This window comes from Carassius auratus, chromosome 34 (assembly GCF_003368295.1).
Source record: "Carassius auratus strain Wakin chromosome 34, ASM336829v1, whole genome shotgun sequence".
Lineage (NCBI taxonomy): Eukaryota > Metazoa > Chordata > Actinopteri > Cypriniformes > Cyprinidae > Carassius > Carassius auratus.
Window position 1 is genome coordinate 12,139,137 of NC_039276.1, and position 20,588 is coordinate 12,159,724.

Consider the following 20,588-nt stretch of genomic DNA (forward strand, 5'->3'; position numbering starts at 1 on the left):
CACTAGTTGATGCCTCAGCTATTTATCACTTTAATAACAGGCAATTAAAAATGTTCTCCTTGATGGAACGGTTGGGGAATAATTATCTCAAATGCATGCTTTTGGAGGCATATTTGAAAGGACATTCCTTTTTGTTAGATGAAAGGGTAAATGGAATGACACAAGGAATATTCACACACTCCTAATGAGACAAGCCCGTCATCCATCTCAGGAGCTGCACCAGAGCTAATAGTCATCACAAGGGAGTTATTTTCAGTAACACTCAAAATGTTACAATCGGAACAAAACAACACATTTCACTATATCGTAATTAGACACTCGCATTAATTACAAACTAATGTAACTTATGTTCTAATTTACTCATTTATCATTCAAAAATGTTTAAAAAGAGATAATTTCAGTTTAATAAATTATTTCTTTAAAGTTTAAGAGCTTAATTTAAACTGGTGTTATCAAACTAATTTTCAAACACTCCCCCGTCTGACATTGTTCAAACAAACCAATAACCCAGCCCCAGGGGTTGAACCATTGTTTTGGCCTTTTTGATGATTCTGGATAATCTCAGGCTGGTTTTGCACATTCAACTGCAGCAATGCCTTAAAACTACAAATAAACAATACAGGTTTCATTTGCAGCTCTATGATTGAAATGTGTATCCTAAACCCATGGGCGAGAAACAAGGTACAAGTCTGGTCAGTGAGTCCAGCTCCAATAGCTTTTATAAAGGCTGTTGCTTAAAAAAAAGCTCTTGAAACTGGGCCAGCAGTCCCAAAACCCTGCTTTCTGGTGCTACCCAGATGTCTGTAGTGGGTATCTGGCCCAGAGCATTTACTATAAAACAATTACATTGTTGAGCAGTGCTGCTGGGAACAATAGAACAGGGCTCTGCTTTTACTGTTTTACTTTGTGGGCTTATAAAAGGTTTAGGAGGGGTGGATGGAGGCAATTACATTTTACCACAAAAGAAGAAATTCTAAAAATGGTCCAAGACAAATGAAAGAAATCATTAGGCAATAAGGTTAAAGGCTGTGCAACCTTGGCTTATTGGAAAAACAAGCCTTCATCTACATTTTTGCAGCTTGATTTATTGAAGCAATAAGTCCCAAGAAGCTTTGGTGTACAGGGAGTTTATAACAGCTAAGGGGCATTGTTAGGCACAACGCGAAAAACAACCCTTTAGCTGTTAGAAATTCACTGTAAACCATGGCTTCACGGGGCTTATTGCTTTTATAAAATGGTTATTCCACATACGTAGTAAGGTTTTACAGAATAAAACAGAGCAAATAATGTGTAATGAAGAAAACTCTTTGAATGAGAAGGTGTGTCCAAACTTTTGGTCTGTACTGATATATATATATAACAAATTAGCCCTTGATATCACTATCTGTAGAGTTTAGAGTATAGGATTTAATTCAGGTGGTACGTTATTTCCAAAAATAAATAAATAAATAAAATAAATAAATAATCAACCTTTAAACACCAATCACTGACTGTTTTATTTTCATACTGCTTCGATACATACAAAAAACATATAATAAACCTTGGCAAGATTCACATTCATCTGTTTAGGATAAAACAGAACTCACTTTTAGTGCCACTTACTTGACATGTCACTTCGGAAGTGTTGCAAAATGTTCATCATATTGCAGGCACTGTTTTCTCACTGGGCCTGGGTTCGAATATAGTCATGTCTAAACACAACACAAAAATATTAAGGACTCACATTTTAAATTGCTTTATGGAGCTAGAAGATATAGTCCCTGTCATGTAAACTAAGGTTAATAGCAGGTCTCTTTGGGTGCTGTGCAGTGACCTAGTAGAGGCCAGAACCCCTAAACAACTGTTCTATATGCTTTTTTAAATTCTAACAAAAACTACAGAACATTAAAAAAAGGGCAAAGTCAAATATATTATGCTTTCACATTTCCATTTAATATGATTCCAATCACATTCAAACTGCAGTCAAATATCTTCTAAGACTAGCACTCAGTAGCTGCTTTCATCAAAACAATCTTTTATGAGCTATTCTCATTTATTCTAAACTGTTTTTGTCTAAAACCGTGTCTAACACCAGGATATTCACTAATTTCTAAGTGGTAGCAATATCATATCCCATCATGTCAGTGTCACGCTGTGAAGCTTTTTCAGTAATGAGATCAGGAAGCTGAAATCATGAACAATGAACTTCCCATTTGCATAGTGGAAGTAAATTATTTTAAGAGATGAATTGTGTTTTTCTTCAGTGGACCACTAATAAGAGGGTATAGGTGCGGGCCTTTCACTAGGGTCTTAGTATGTGATGATATAAAAGCATGTTATTAATGACTGGACTCTTGGCCACATGAAAGAGTTGCCCCGGGTCCATTTATTGCATCAGTATTATCCAGAGTGAAAAGTCTGTGACTGTGATGCGTTTCAGTTTTATTCAGGTTACATAAAAGACTAAAAGAAACTTAAGAGAAAGGTATCACTTGCTTATTGAAGTGACTATGCTTTATTTAAGACTGAAACGTTTGAGTAGGATGATGTGCTTTGATAACAGGATACCTCATTACATAACACATACCTGTATATACCTGTACTACATCCTCTGTAGGATAAGGTTTCAGTTCAGAATGATATTATGGATAGAAGTTGGTTCTACTATAATTAGTAATTTTGACTTGAGGACCAGCCATTATGATTAAAGAGAAAGACAAATAAATCCATGATGTATAGTTTTCCAAGAGAACAATGTCAGTCATTCACTTTGATCGATTTAAAGCACTGCATGCCTATCCTGAATCTGAAATAAAATGTGCTTGTTCATGTTGTGATCACCAACTGTAAAACATCACTGAATGGATACAACATTGAATGCCTTGCTGAAAAAAGGTCAGATGATCCCATCTTAAGGTTGTGTTTTGGGCATGACAGATTGCAGAAATAAACTAGTAATAAAGAAAAGCCAAGGACCAATGGTGGCTTTTCACACCCACAGCACATAATCCCTATATTCCATAGTGTATCACTTATGTATGCAATACTAAAAACTGAACTTCTGCATTCAAATTGATTTTCTTATATTTTGATCTGATATAGCTATTTCTATTTTGAAAAGAGAGTACAATTAAAGACAACATCAAAAATCTATCAAAGTTATATACAGAGCTTTATCTATCTGCCCTAAACTGAAACTAGCCACTTCTTAACAATGTTGAAATAAAAATATCAACAATGTACATGTACAGTGATTATTTTAGCTACATTATCCTGATCAGGATCAATTATTGCATATATATGCTGGCATGATGATGTCTGAACATTTTCTTTTTGAAAACATTTGGTTTTAACAGTTGACTCAAGTCAAGTCAACCAACCCACCAGGACTGCCCAGTTCATCCTTGGTAGACCATCTTGAGTTTTAGAAAGGCAGAAGAATACAGATACACAATCCAGCTGGGTAATAAATATAATTTCTGATTATGATGTCACAATATTTGGAGTTTTAAAGTCTTTTGTCATTTTGCAATAAGTCCTCCTGAAGATTTTTCAGGTTCTCAGTTCTTGGATTGTTCAACTGCTGCATTAATCCTGAACAGCCTGACTGAATCTCCAACCAATTTTCTGCTCCATTTTTGGTGTTTAACTTGGCTACACAAAAAGGTGTTTGTTTGCATTGAAGTCAAATTGCTTCACAATGCTTCCCACATGTTAAGTAAGCGTGTGGGTTTGTTCACCGATGTAGAACGAGCTCATGCTACCAAGTGCTCCGAATGTGGGTGGCTTTCATGATTTAAAGCAAAGTACACAGACTCAAAGGCTCTTCATCGAGTCAATGCATGTGGAGGGAAACAAGAGCACCTGAGTAATTCCCTTGAAAAGAACAAATATTCTCTCTAAAGCAGGAGGCAAACAAAACAAATGCTGCTGTTTCTATTCAACTCCAATGTTGCAAAAATAGACATTTGTATTGAGTGACCAGTGTTTGGGATACTCAACCTTAATTTTTATGCCATTTAGATAAGTGTTATATTATTCACATTGTCATTGTGTCTACTCTTGTAGATCAACAGTTTTTGTATATATTTAGTTATGTACAAATGTAGCACAATATAAATAATGTACTGAAGTAAAACAGCTCTTTGAAATCCTATTGTTATGTGGCCATGAAAATATAAATAAATGTGGCATATACACTTTTCTAATAGCAGAGCAGACAGCACTCTTTAATAAGTTATCCACACCTCCTGCACTATACTGTAAAGTAGGACTCTGACAGCTTGATTCTGTTTGAAGAAACAAATGGAAATATGGTCTGACTAAATAGAATCTCTGCAGCTCACACCAGTGTTTAAAAATACTCTCAATAAAACCCCTCCAGGCATTAGTGACAGCTTTGGGATGATGTAGTGAAATACCAGTCCAGTCTTTAACAGCATCAAGTTTTATTGTTGCATATCTTCACTGTCTGGTCAAACAGTGATCCTAACCTCAACCTCCAAGAAATATAACTCCCTGTTTAATGACAGGACTGTGTGAACAGTTACTCAGAGGAAGATTTCATTCCTTAGAGATTGTTCTTTTAGATTTCTTGGTTATGTTCCACTATCAACTTCATCTCTGAGTTTTCTCTGACAATTCCGTTGGCGAAATAAAAAATGGAGGATTGTTTAGTTCATATTGATTAAAGCATTTGGTATTTCAGCAAATCCAAGTTTGAAATTAATCTGGTCTTTGTCTCAGAGAATCAGGAGACTTTTACTGTAAATTGACCCAAAAATGAAACCGCTGTTGAATCTCTGTCAATCCAATAAAAGTCATTTGTTGTTTTGAACCTCAGTGACTTTAAATGAATCAATTGAAACAACATGGGGCTAAGTAAATGAAGACAAGATTTTCATTTTGGGTGGAAACTAATCATTTCACGAGTTCACCCTTACATCTAATCTGAAGGCAAATAGAAGGCATATTTTGGCGTGCTGTCCTGGGGGAGGGGTCCGGGCCCGGAGCATAGCCCGAACCCAAATAACTCCCCCTATCCCAATTTGGGATAAATAGATTAGAAGTGAGGAGTTGGGGTGGAGGAGGGTTGCCGAAAAACTGTCGTGGGACAGGAGGTAGGAAGACTGGATATATATACGCGTGCGTGCTATAAGATGATTAGCTAAACGAGATGCACCTGTACCAAATTGGATGATTATCTGATCGTGCTTCTCCCGAACTTTGTTAATAAAACCACATTTTTTTAAAATTCCATTGAATCTCCTTTCTCTCTGTAAGACAAAATCTCATTCTTTCAAATAGGACTACACCACTCTGATCTGATGTTGACTTACACATTTCACCAACACTGGCATTAAAACCACAAAATGTTTTGAAAGAATAAATATGAATAATGCTGTTGCTTAGCTTGAGGGACATCCAGCAGGCTTGTGCACTCAAGACCTCACTGAAAAGCAAAAAGGAGAGACTGTAATTTGACAAAGATAGTCAAATGTTTGCCCTGCTTGCTTTGCCATGTCACTGCGTCACACATTTAAGCTTCAGGGCTCAGAAACAGGCCTCTCTCTCTCTCATCTCATCTCTCTTTTTTTATCAAGCGAGAATCATTTAGCTTGTGAATGCCTGCACTGGCATAAAATCAATGACAAAAATGCCCTGTGCCCTCTCTACCCCATCTAGGGAATAATAAATGCTCCAGGTCCAAAGAACAAGTTCTATTTTGAGGGAGAAGTCACGAATGGGGAAAAAAAGGCTAAAATGCTGATGATGTGGACATTTGTCCAACTATTCTCTGTCAAAGCAAAAGTAAGGGAATAAAAGACTAGAACTGCTCTTTCATAACAGCATATGTAATAATGTTGAGAGTTATTTGCTCTGAACTCTGACTGTGATCTCATCTATTCTTAGCGTTGAGTGCTGTAGGGATGAGCAATAGGCAGTTTTATTTAGATATCTGAGAGCAGCTGAATGAGGTTCTCAAAGTTTTAAAGGTTGATGCAGGTGAAAATGAGTCACTCATTGGTTTTATTAATGTAATGCAATAACCGTGGTTTCCACTGCCCCTTATGCTCCCCTCCATTGTGAACAGTGATTGTTCACACAACTAAAGTATAAGATAATGTAATATGAATATTTGCTAGTGATTTTTAATGTTCCAAACATGTCGTCCACATATGAGAATATCCAGATGGGTAAATTTGCATGAGTAGTTTTGAAGGTGGCATAGGTGATTTTAATTGCTCTCAACCAAACATACAGAAGCCTATTTCCAGTTTCATCATTACTTTTATTTATAGACAAATTTTGTTGCTACAAGTGAATTTAGATTATAATGTATTATGAAAAATAGATAAGAGTCTTAATAAACATTTTATAATATTATTTTTTATTTTTTTAACTTAAGTTAAAATGACTGTAGATACCAGCAAAAAAAATAAAAAAAAAGAAGCATGATTAAATATTAATATTTGTTGATATTTATCAAACATAGAAAAAATATTATGTACACAACTCTAATATCAGTCAATAAACAATATGGTATAATATATATACATAATATATTATGCTAAAAATATACATTACACGATACACAGCATGAGAGAAAGTAAATGATGATATTTACCTTTCCTTTAAGACAGAAAGCTATTACCGATAAGACAACTACTCTTGAGCGAGAATGAATCCAGGGAGATATATCTTTGGATGGAGGAAGCTGTGTGTGGATTTATATGGCATCCCTGGAGACCGGTACAGCGTGAAGGGTGTGTCATTAAGAAATCAGAGCGTTATAAGATGACATGTCCGTTACACTTCAGATGCAGATGATCATTTGGCTTCTCTTCACTGAATAGAATTCATCTTTGAGGACACATGCAGAGGGTTGAAAGCTCAAGCTGAAAGCAAGGTGAAGTCTTAATAGCATCAAGGTGCATTGTTGTTCACAGAGATTTACTCTGGATTTTTAAGGTTTTCCAATAATATAATACATTGATGTTTGTCCCAATCAGTTGATATAATGATTTTAAATGGTTCAAAATAGGTACAGTATTATGTGTTTTTCCTTGGAACCCAAATGCAGAATGGTCAAGTTGCTCTTTCCATTCTAAGTAGATATTTCCAAACCAGTGTGATTTTTTTATTTTTTTTTATTTTTTATTTTTTTTCTGGAGCACATAAGGACATGCATGATGGATGAATTACTGTTTATGTCAATGGCTAAAAATAAAAACACTACACTAGCAGTAAAATAACATTAAAGCACTAAATATGGCATAAAAATTGCCCATATGATTTATTGCAAACATTTCAGAAGAATTGCAATGAAAAAAGGAGAAATAGGAGCTTAAATTAGTTTGAGTTGAGATTTGCTAAATTAAAATAAATGTAACATAAATACATAAAAGTATATTTAAAATATTTATATTTTAGTGCTTGAGGTACATGGGATCAAATGAATGTGGATGTTTTTGCTGTTTATTTTATTTTTCTATTTTTATTTATCTTTGACCTTTGATTTTATATTCTTATTTAATTTCTCTGAATTTTAAAAGACAACCCCCCCCCCCCCCCTCCACACACACACACATACAAACACACACACACACAAACACACACAGACGAAGCTTTCTCAGGCACACAATTCAGCAAGACATCATAAATAATTGCACCAGTATCAAAGCAGTAGGACACAGGGTCTTCAGAGGAACAGAAGACCAAGTACATGTTAGTCTCCTTTCATTCACAGGACAGAGAGAGCAAACGCCAGCAATGCAGCTTTAACAGTCACTGACTGAACTCAGCATCTCTCTATGATCAAAATAACAAGATGTGATGTGGTGAGAAATTGCCATCTCTCATAGAGTAAGACATGTTAGAGGTGTTTTTTCTGTCTATATAAAGCATCGATACATGAGGTCAAAACACACAGTCTTTTCATTAGTTCCCTGCACTGCACCCTGGGACAGATGAATCCCTGCACTGCGCCTCCAGCTCTGGCTGCCAATCCAGGTTTATATTTTTTATTTGCCCTTTTTTGAAACTAAACATCTTTTGCACCACTGTGGTATGTAAAAGTGTGTCTGTGTCTCCCATCTGGTATTGCAAAAACATATGAAAAAAGAAAATAGCTTAGGCAAAAAAAAACAAAAAAAAAACATAATAATTATTATTTTAGGTCAATTTCTAAAGTGCACTAAAAAGTGCTAATGAAATCTAAATCCAATTAAAGTTAACTATATTTTGTATTTTTTCTAACACAAATAATGTATCTAAACATCCTTAAAGAAACATGAAAGCAGGTATAATTTGGAGCTGGTTGGAGCTAAACTCTGCAGAGCTGTGTCCTCTAGGTCGGAATTGAGTTTGAGACCACTGATCTATGCTATTGCACTCAAAAAAGTCTATTGTCTTCCTCTTTCTGCACTAGTTTTTGTCTGTTAGTAAATACAATATAAATAGTAAATAGTAAATACAATATAAATATATGCCAAAAAATACAATACATTGCACAATGCATTGTAAAAGTAAAAAAGATAAAGAGAGAGAGAAAGAAAGAAGTAATGACATACCACTAAACTAATCTAGCTTTTAGGATGAGATGTTTAAATTGCATGACACTTACACCAACTTCTTTTAACTTTAAAAATACTTTTAAAAGGTTGAGATGTGTCTCTCTTAGGATTACTGTGAGAACAACCACATTCATGGTTGAATAGAAAGTAGAAACTAGGCATGTAACGATTAACTGTGAGCCGGTTGAAAATCGATTAAAATATGTGATGATTCAAATCAGTTGAGATGCCAAACAAATCACGATACAAATGGATTAGGAGTTTATATAAATGTATTTCTGAGGGGAACTGATTGTCTTTGTTTTATGTAGTATATTTTCACAAAACTAAAATCAGATCATTCTGATTTTGCTTCAGATTTAGAAGTTATACAGTCTAAATAAAATACTCATGCTACTATATATTCTGCATCTTTGTTTGGATCATGATTTAAATTCAGTGGTTGAGTCTCATTTTAAATAGAAAGAGCACAGACAAATCCAGCTTTCCTTACCTCAGTTTAAGTAAGAGACATAAACATACAGAGTCTATGGAGAGTGTCCTTTATGTCCAAGCTGTTCTGGATATATTTTTCAACATTAATGACAAATAAAGTTTTTATATAGCAATGTCTTAAAAGGTAAAAGTTGATCCAGGTCTCTAGGGAAAATACTGCATGAGCACACAGCTGGAAGATCGTCTGGGGAGTTTGGCAGCTTCTCAGAATGACAGGGCTTAATTTTGTTTCCAGATTTGTGTGCAATGTCCTCAGTGCAGCCTCATCAAAATCTGCATTTTATTCATCAGCATGGCAGGTGGTCGTTCTGTGGTGTCTGTGATTGAGGTTCAGTTACAGCAGCTCTGGGCATTAGATGAAGAGTGAGGGTGGCTGGTGCATCAAGTGAGAGACTGACTCAGACCGGTTAAGTGAGTGTTGCACTAGGCTTAAAACTCCCATGCACTTCCCATTTTCCCACAGGTCTTCCCCGGATATTAAATGTCACAGCAGTTCATTAGGGCACGCTGATATCAGGCTTGGACGGGCTGCTGGCAAAAGACGTCTTCAACTTCATGACTTACAACCATGTGCATGTCATTGGTGAAGAAAGTAGAACGCACTAATGAAGGTCCTGGGAGCTTTTTTCAAACAATAAAAGTGAAAGTCTCTCAAGCTCGAATAATTCAATCCAATATTTGGTAATATTCTAGCGTGGCAAAAAATTTATTAGCAAAAATGTGTACGCTGGTCATGTTTGAGCAGGAACACCTCAAATCTTAAAAGGTTTATTATTTATTTTATTTTTTTTCTAGGACACTTTGTCAGATTTTAGTTGGATGCAATAACATTACCTAGCATTTTCATGAACATGAAAATCCTCTCTTAGTCAAAATGACCGGAACATGAGGGTTAGCAATAGTTAAATGTTTCTTTAGCAAATCTAAAAAATGAATTTCCATTTTTCATACTGTACATTATAACTTTATTCCTGTTGTGAAATCCTAAAACTGTACAGTATATACAATTGTTGAGAGCAGCAAAGAAGAAAATGATATTGAGTACAATCAATAGCCGTGTTTCCACTGTCGGGCCAGTGCGATTCAGTGCTTCAAATGGGCCAGGTGGGGTTAATAGCCTCGGGCCTGTAGCACCGATGCCAAAATAGAGCTGCGTTTCCACCATCGGGCTAGAAGCTCGACTGCGCTTCACTAAAACCCACCCTTTACACGCTTCTCAGGAATAATTTCACGAAAACCCATTACACCAACAAGAGAAGTATTAAAAAACAAATAAGAAATAAGTCAATGGAACTAGTGACTGGCCCTGGCACGCACTAGCACGCCTGCTTTTGGCCCAACAGTGGAAATGCGTCTAAGGATGCTGGTGGTACATATAAGGGACACGGGACAGTCTGTAAGATGTGGACTACTAACATCAGACAGATCCCTGGTAACCCTGGTTGAGCATTTCCCTTGTTTAAAAAACCCCTAGCACTGATGAACTGTGTTGTCTTGAGTCCGACCGAATGAGAGCCTTTATCTACTGCTGTATAATTATGGCACTTGACTCTTGGATGCCTTACAGACAGAGAGAGAGACATGAATGGCAGTTAACTTGGCCTACGGAGGGAATGAAACTGCCTGGATAAGGATGACAGAACTACCATCTTTACAGTCCGCCTCATGAGACACAGACTATTTCTCCTCCCACAGTCCGCTCCTTACATAACATAAATATTGCTGGGCATGTGGAGGCTTTAAATAGTTTCAGTACAAATAGGTATTAATCTGGTGGATAAGTTACAGACCACATGACTGACTGAATTTTCTTTAGTTTACACACACACACACACAAGTTTGTTTTTGTGAAAAGTGGGTGAATCCCATAGGCATAATGGTTTTTATACTGTACAAGCTGTATATTCTATGGCCTTACACCTAACCCTAACCCTCGCAGGAAACTTTGTGCATTTTTAATTTCCCAAAAAAACTCATTCTGTGTGATTTATATGTGTTTTGAAAAATGGGGGCATTATACATACACACAGGTATTACACACAGGGTGACTCATAAGTCACTCTGTGTGTAATACCAGTGTCATACCCATGTCATTATACAGAGTTGTGTCCTGATATGTCACAAAAACAAGAGCACACACACACACACACAGAGAGGCATCAAACAGTATCTCCCATCTCTGATGCTCGTCACACCAGACTGAATGAGTCAAAATATCCAAACATCACATTAATGTATCATCAGTGTTATTCTCTGTAGATGTGTTATTGTCTCTGAAAACCATTTATCGGTGGTTTTCAATAGGGCGACTTTTAAATGAGGTTGGTAATGTTTACGTACTGTATGTTCTGTTTTTTTTTTATTATTATTATTATTATTATTATTATTATTATTATTGTAAAAGAATATGTGTCATTGTTCATGTTTTTATGTTGTTTTATTTATTTTTTTAAAAGAAAACCCATGTGACTCATTTGTATTAGTAAAAGTAAACATTCAAATGAAACACAGCAAAGAAGCCATTTCCTGTCCTGATTTAATTTGTTCATAAGATAACATTTTCATGTCTTCATAAAAAAAAAAAAAAATATATATATATATATATATATATATATATATATATATATATATATATATATATATATATATATATATATATAATAAAAACAAAATTAATAAAGCTATAAATGTTTTTGGAACATATTTTAATTAACTCATAGCTGAAGTAAAATTCAAAAGAGCAAAGCATTAAGGAATCAAAGTGAATTTGAAGCATCCTAAATGATTTCTCAAATATGATGTAGCTCAGCCACCATAAAAGTGCAGAGACAAGAGGACGTGCACTCAGACACATATTCATGGCAAACACACACATCCGCTTCAGCCCTAGAGAGGAGAGAAAATTGGCCCATGACACTCATTAGACATTAGACACCGGGGTCTCAGTAAACGGCTACTGTGCACAGGCACAGCTGTGATTATATGAATGTTACATATGATGATATGAACTAACATATGACGTCAGTACACATCTAATGAGAAACATGAAGCCCACAAGAGATCACTCCCCACCAAAAAAAATAAAAAATAAAAATCCCTTTTAGAGGCTTATCTACAAATCTGTATTTACAGCAGCAGAGTCTTGATTATGTATTAGTTTAGTGATGTAATGCTTCAACCTGGTGCAATCAAGTTTAGTGCATCCTGTACTCATCCTGATCAGTGAACTTTATAGTCAGTTTAACAAGAAACCATCATAATCTTACAAAAGGATTTTCTCCCACATAATCCGTAGGAAAGGATTAGCAATGCTAAATGGAAAGACCATCTCCAAAACAAGAAGTTGAAAAATATGATTGAAGATAAATATATAAAACAAAACATTCACCGATTCAGTTGGTTTGAATTCACTTTCATCGGTCAGCTAAACACCATTCCTCACTTATTAAAAACTGGACTGTTCAGATTCAACCTAGATTTGTCTTGCTGCGAGTGATTTACAAATGACAGATAAATAGAGCAGAAATGATCCAGCGAGGACAGTCAGAGCTGGGCGAGGTTGAAGAAAGAGAACCTTTCTAAGAGAATTTTCGAATAAATTATAGTTCAGACAGGACCACTTGGGCAAGTTACTTGAGTTTATCAAACACAATTTATCTTTGGCGGTATGGATCCTTATGGGGGTTCTTGCTCTCAAATTAACTGAACATACAAGAGCTTAAACAATAACCCCACGGAACCATCAGCTTGGAAATACATGACAATTAAGACATTTAATAATGTCTTTAAAAGCAAACAGTGATAATCATGTAGATGTGTTTATCCTATGAGGTTATGAGGATGAATGAGTGTCTCTCAGCAGTGAGGTCCATGCCAACCAGGTGCGTGGTAATGTGCTCATGCTTATAATGGGGAGTGAGGGAGGGTTGCGAGCCATTTGAGCATACTTACTGTGCAGTAGTGCCACGTATATATGTCCCGTGTCTAATAGGAGAGTGGTAGTGATTGGAGCGATGACAGCTGATCGTATCAGCTGGTCACATCCTTGCATCCATGGCCTGACAGAACTAATGCTGCGCTTGATTAAATTGTAATTTTTTTAGAGAACTAGTTCATAAATTATTAAATTATTATCTGCCCTTGACTTCATGTTTTCTCAATATCTCTTCATTAACAGCAGTTGAGTCTCAGGAGGCTGATTTTCCTCATTAATAACAGACTAAAATAACAACGGAGCATCAAATTAACATTTTATGAGGGCCAAGGAAATTCCAGTGCTTGATTAGATACCATTTTTTATAGAGTTTTAATGTTTATATAAAAACATGTTGATTAAATTGAATAATCAGAAAAAAAGAGCTTTGGAGAAAGTTTTGAATCATGCTGTACTATAACAATGTTATGATCTTCTTTTTTTCTTTTTTTCTTTTTGCTAAAACACTGTTAACAGAATAAAGAATGAGAAACAAGGATGGGATCAATTGTTTTCTTGCACCTCCAGAGAAATTAGTCATAAGGCATATATGGCATTGGCATATATTAAAACCAATTATAGCCCAGAAATAATTGCATTTTGCATATGTCTGCACTTGCCAAGTAACTGTCTTGAGATGGATGTGAATTCTTGTGGTTAGTGCTCTCCAGGTATACTGCAAGACGTCCTAGGCTAAAAAACAAACATACTGCAAATCCGTCTGGGAAATTGCACCTTTAATTATGCAGAACCAAAGTCTATAACTGAAGCTAACCAAACACTTTATTGCTTTACTGCCTTGCAAGCACCAGCATTTCCTTCTGGAAATATAAATATAATAAGTCTAAGTTTAAAACCTATTAAGGGAAATTCAACACACAGATTCGCATTTACCGAGGCTTTAATTGTCAATAAACAGATAATCATTGTACACTTGCTTGGAATCTGTCTCATCAAAAGCTTTTTCAGGCCTCTCTACTAGAGATCTTCTAAGCATCCATCGACCAACCTGAACAATGTGGTCAATAGAAAGCTATCCCATAGGGAAGCCACGTGGATACGTGCTCCACAGTTCTGATTCCACTAATGGGGATAAACCCTGACCCTAACCCAAAATACTGTAAACTTAGAGAATCAATGCTCTCTGAAGACTTCCTGCTGTTTTTCAACAATATGAAAAAAGTTCACTGGTTGCTTCAATAGTAGTTTTTAAAAAAGGAAATAACCTGATCTAAGAACACTGAGACTGCCCACACCAAGATCTTACATTACAGCAAGTCATACATCCAACTACTCATTAAACGACAATACCTATGCAGAAAACATCAGGGATATAATTATAGTCTTTTCTTTGGCACCTTGAATATCAAGAACATGTTGAAAGGCAGTGCCAGACTGATTAGATACCTCAGGCAGATTTAAATTTGATGTAGGAGTTACCAAAACTTGACAAGGGGATTTTTGCCCTAATCTATTATATCTTATTACAGACACACATTGAATACAAATTACGGTCACTCTTAAATAAATGCACAGGATATATCCACACAAATTTCAAAATGCAAAGCACAGTCCTAGTTTTTAAGGTTAGCCTTTTGATAACACCATTTCTTAAGCAAAACAGCTTTTGTTGGACCTAAATTACTCATCCCATTGGAGGGCAATAATAAGACACAGATCCATGTGGTCTCCTTATGTGTGAAGTAACAAAAAACTTATTTCAAACAATAACTTGTTTTCAAACAAGGGGGAAAAATCTCTCAAAATGTTCTGGGTTAGTAGTTGCCTAGCCTCAGATGGACCACCCACTGACTGTTCCATTACAGTCATGACTGTTTGATGAGCTGCCCAAAAACACCCCAAAACATGAACCACAAATATCTGTGCTGAACCCTTCTGTTGTCATAAGAGACTAAACAAGCATTTTGATTAATTTATAGACAATTGTTTAACAAAATGTAGTAAAAATGCACACATATACATAAATTAGCAAGTGTTGGTCCAGTGGTGAGAACTTTACACTGATAAATTTGAGTTAGTCTTGAGTTTAAACCCTTTAAATATGCAACTGTATGTGTGTTAATATATTTTATGAACAGTGAAGCATGTGGTTCCAATTTTATTTTGCTGGAGTGAGCCACGGATGAATGACAGTAGTGCGTGCATCTGAGAGCTGTCAGTTGTTTGAGAGATATGTGCGATTCTAAATGAACGGCTGTGCTGCAGGGCCTGCCACTGAGGAGAAGGATAGAAACTACTCAATGTTACAAACATTAAAGTGTTCTGCTGAATGAGTAAACTTGTTTTATAGAGCTGGGATGTGTGAGCCAGAGCAAACAAAATGGACTGGAACCAACATATCAAATGGAATTGATTGAAATTAACTGTCAATCATAATTTGTCATGCAACACCCATTTATTTATCACTGCGACTTTTCATAAGTAATAATTAAGTAGTTTTTTTTAAACAAAAGTGTATTTTTGATTGATATTGGAATGAGGTAAAAAGTAGCTTGGTATACTAGAAACCTGTAAAAACTTCAGTCATTGTCATAATTTAAACAACTTATAAAAGTCCTTACTAACACCTAGTCCTTAATACAGTTTACTGTATTCTTTATATTCATTTTTAATTAAGAAAAATGTCATTTACTTCAATTATTTTTTACCTTGTTAAATTCAGTTTATTATGACTTTTATCAAACAAACATCCAGTTTAAACTCAACTTTCATTTATTCATCACAAGGTCATTGCTGCTTTAAATATTTATGTTGTGTTAACAACAGATGAGATTTCTGTTTGTCTTGGTTAGAAGAACTGGAGCAGCTCTTAGAAACCAAGATAAATATGCAGTCAGTGTTGTTCTCCCCCGGTTAAAGTCGGAGCTGGGGGACATGACAAAACATTTATGCCCATGCAATCAGAATGGGCCACCTGACTGAGAAGTTATTAACATCCCACAGCCAAGCTCACTGCCTCATTCCCTCAAAAAGCAGTTGTCCACTAATATAGACATTCTATTTTGTGGGTTTCTGGAACCCGGGGCCATGATTAAGAGGGACGGCCGGGGGCATTTGTATTGCGCCGCTAGACGCGAAATTCTTGGACCGGCGCAAGATGGACGAAAGCGAATGCATTTGCCAAGAATGTTTTCATTAATCAAGAACGAAAGTCAGAGGTTCGAAGACGATCAGATACTGTCGTAGTTCCGACCGTAAACGATGCCAACCCGCGATCCGGCAGCGTTATTCCCATGACCCGCCGGGCAGTGTGCAAAGGTTTCTTCCTGTTATTCCATGCCTAAAAATAAAGCATCTTTGCACATTATTCAAGGGTAAGCACCTTTACTGCTATTTTTTTTTTTTAATTATAGATGCAATTCACTTTTAATGAGTAGGCAATTAAAAGGCTATTTTTTTCTACTGAATTAAACAGCTGTAATGCTGGAATTTATTGTGAATAGAGAGAAATAGCCAAACCACATTTATTTATCTATTTTATAAACAAATTAAAAAATACCCTGAATGTGGTCATTAAATGTCATTGTTTCTGGATGGGAGTCTGATTAATTAGTCTCCCAGCTATGCATTTATTGTAGCAATGGGAACAATAGAACAACAACACTTTTGTATTATAATAGCTTTTAATTAGCATGTTTATTCACATGGACTGTGTCTTTAAGCAATATTTTCAACCTTTTAGACTGTTCTGCAGAGACTGACCCTTTGGCTATAGAGCACTGAGTTGGTCTGGATTAAAACGTCAAACAGCGAAATGGCAGATATGATTTAAAAGACAATGACAAAAGCATCTCTCACCAGAGTGTTTTATGAAGTATCAATCATGTGGCACACCATTTTAATATGTGAAGACAGCCAATGCATTAGCCAGTTTGCCACTTCATAAACAGGTGCTCAAAATGGATTATGATGCAGCACCAGTGTTTACTGTGGCTAAAATCATATATTTGGAACATGAAAATTACTTCTGTGAGCAAGAATCCAAGTCTTTGAAAAAATAGTAACTTATTTAAAAAATGTGCAAATAAAGTACTACACAGAGAAGCTGGTTTGTTAATTGGGTCTAGTAGAAGATAAGCAAGACAGGGTATGTTTGTGCCTGTTGATAGTTTGTGTATAGAGACAGTATGTGATCGTGGGCAGACGTGTGATCGTGATGTCGTATGACGGATGTGTGGGCCGAAGCTATCGGGGGCACGGAGGGTTTGAAGGAATCTGTCACTTGGATATGCATGCATAGAAACACAATCACTACACACATGATATCCACAAACCTTTAAATGAACAAACCTTCCACGTACTCTCACAATTAATCCAAAGTGTATGGATACAAATATTTGAAAATATTGTCTTCTGTAATGCTGCTTTATAGCTGAAATCAAAGTTGTTGCATTATTGATTAACTTTTTAGATTAGCACTGTCATTGATTAAGCTGAACAATGGCACTATTGACACTATAATCATTTCATAATTAATGAACTTTGCAACACTGACATTATCATTTTGCTGTTAATTACTGTGAATTATTTAATCTTGTTTGTTCAGAGATTTTGGATAATGTTGTGCCTTTTAAAATGAGAAGTCAAAAAGTGAAGAATCGAACATGGTTAAATGATCTGACAATTGTGAACATTTTATTTTATGTCTTATGTTTTTGGTGTTATGTTAATATTTTATGTTTTTTTTTTTCTTTACTATATTCTATTTATGTACAGCACTTTGGTCCATTTGTATGGTTTTGAAAGTGCCTTATACATAAAAGTTGAGATAAGTTCAAGCTGCTTTAAAACAAACAATCTGTACTTTATAAAGTGCTACATAAATAAATGTGACTTGAAAGTGACTTGAAAGTTACAGAAATTTAAATGTGGTATAATAAGCAAAAATGGACGACTAACTTTATTCTTTAAGGTTAAAATCACAGCTGAAAATTAAATTCAAAGGACCAAATATTTCTGTTAACAAAAAAGTAAATTTCTGATAGCTCACACTTGACTGCCCAGAGCACTGAACCACCTTACTGTAAAAAAGCATATATTGGAACCACTGCACTTCAGCCATAATCAGCAGTGTACTGCATGTGTGTGACTGCAGATGCCATGACCTCCATTTCCTTCCCAGTAATCCATTTCACCCATTCAGCGCTGAGAGGTTAATCACACCGAGGGTAAAGAAACCTCCCCCAGCTCTCATCTTGCATCTCCACAACAGACAGTGATGTCAAAACGGAGCAGACACATTATTAAATATTTAAACATCATTATAATTGTGGACCAATTGAAAGACATACTTACAGTACACTTATACACCACCACATAAATTAGTAGGAAAATACTAAAATATTGTAACATATTTCATTATTAGATAAACTGTCAGAAAGACACCAGCAGTTGAATAATAAAACATTTAATAAAGGTCAATGCTGATGAGCCACTGCAGCAAAATGTTTCAATGAGGGAATGCATCATAGAGTCATAAAAAGTATAAGAGAAAGACACATTTTTAATATTGATCTAAATGCTAAATTCAATCTTAAAACTAGTATCTTCATTAAAACAGAAGAACAGAGGATCTCCAAAACAAACACCTCATCTACATAAGCAGTGCTAGATCACTTTATGCAGTGTTCATCTGCACAGTGATTAATTCTGCTCTTCCAGCTTTCTCTGCATAGCTCATTGATCCAAAACACACGAGTCAACAGAGTGATTTATTAAAAATGCAGAGGTAAGGCCAGGTTGCCCTCCGGCACACAGTCTGGCAGGCCAAGGAGTGCCAATCACAGGGACAGGGACACAATCACATCATCTCTCAGCACATTGCTTAGAAAGATGAGGTATGTGGCAGATGTTTTGCTAATAAGTTAAAATACAGAGCCAAGGACCCGAAGCAACATCTGAATTGATGTGACAAAATGGGTTCGTTTCACCACACAGATATGTATTTACATCTAGTGAGTTTTGGATACAGATCCAAGCGAAGAAGGAAATGTTGGTAACTGAGAGAGACTGTCTGTAAAGCATGGATAATTCGTAAGCTAATCGTGTTATACAGTCTGACGATAAGGGAAGAACCACTTAGCATGTATTTCCCTAGAATACATTCATTATGTTCACAGGTATGATGAAATTACTTGAATTAAAGGTGAAAATGCTGCGCCTATGTGAAAATGTTGACTGGGATATGACTCTGATATAACAACTACATCAATTCCAGCTCCATTGTGAGCAATCTAAATACTGCTGTGAGACTCAGATCTGAACTGCTGCTGATGCTGACAACCACAGTGGCTCTCCAGTCTCCAAAAATAGTCATCACCTCTATTATCTGAGCTCGCCCGCAGAGAGGCTGCAAAAATGAGCTGGCGAAACGGGGGGAACTGAAATCAAGAGTTTGCAGTGAGACGAGGAGTTCACAAGCGCATTTCTCCACTACTGCAGATTTAATGAGGCGATACAGCCTAGATTTGGCTAATACACACACACACAAACTGTTTTTGGACCACTTATTTTTGCTTCAAGGCTGCCAGAGATAAATTAAATAAAATGACTTTTCAAATGAAAAATTATGGTTGTGAATATGGAGCTATGGATTTTGTACTATAAAAGACGGATGTGTCCAATAACCAGAAGACTGGCTTTCATCCTTCCTACCCGTTTAACTTCTAGATAATACCTTGAGAGGTAAAAAGAGGAGCACAGCCTTGAGATGAGAAATGAAAAGACATTTAAAATAACTATTTTTTTTTTTTTTACAACTTAGGAAACATGCCTATGCATATGCTAAAAGCAAGCTATCGACAGCTCTACATCATCAATAAACTCTCTCTCTCACTCTCTTAAAATACACTAAAACACACTGTAAAGGTGCACTCAGTGTTTTATTGCAAATTTTAAAGGAGTTTTTGGGAAGACTCAGATTAGCTGAAAACTGTACTCATAACAACTTTTTAAATGTCTTTAACAATTTAATACATTTACATATTTAGAAGATGATTATTTCCAAAGCTACTTACAAAAGAGGCAGGAACAGGGACAAGATGGAAAGATGGCAGTGAAAATCCAGAGTAGTGAAGCTTGTAATGGCACTCTGAATACACCTGGCATCCTAGTTTTCCTCATCTACTTTGTACTTTGTACAAGGGCTGCATGATAAATCACATGTGATTGTCATGCACGTCTCATCAGTAAAGCCGTTTTGTGAATAGTACCAGTAAATCATCACATGCTTTCAGATGGAAATTATTCAGATGCATTTAACACACAGACCTGTAGATCACTGACAAGCTACACTATATATGTGATATTGCGTAGCTTGTCAGGGTTAGTGTTTTTATTAGTGGCATTTATGTTTTTGTTTAAACAGCACATAGAACTAGTCAACTAAATGAATGTAACATGGCAAAGATGAATGCACTTTTGGAAGTTGAATGTATGGGAAATCTCATTTTGGAATTTCTGAGGTCTAATGTAATATTGTTGTTCATGTTAGTGTTCATGATGAAATGTACTTTTATTGCTGTAGTTCATTTATAGCATTAACA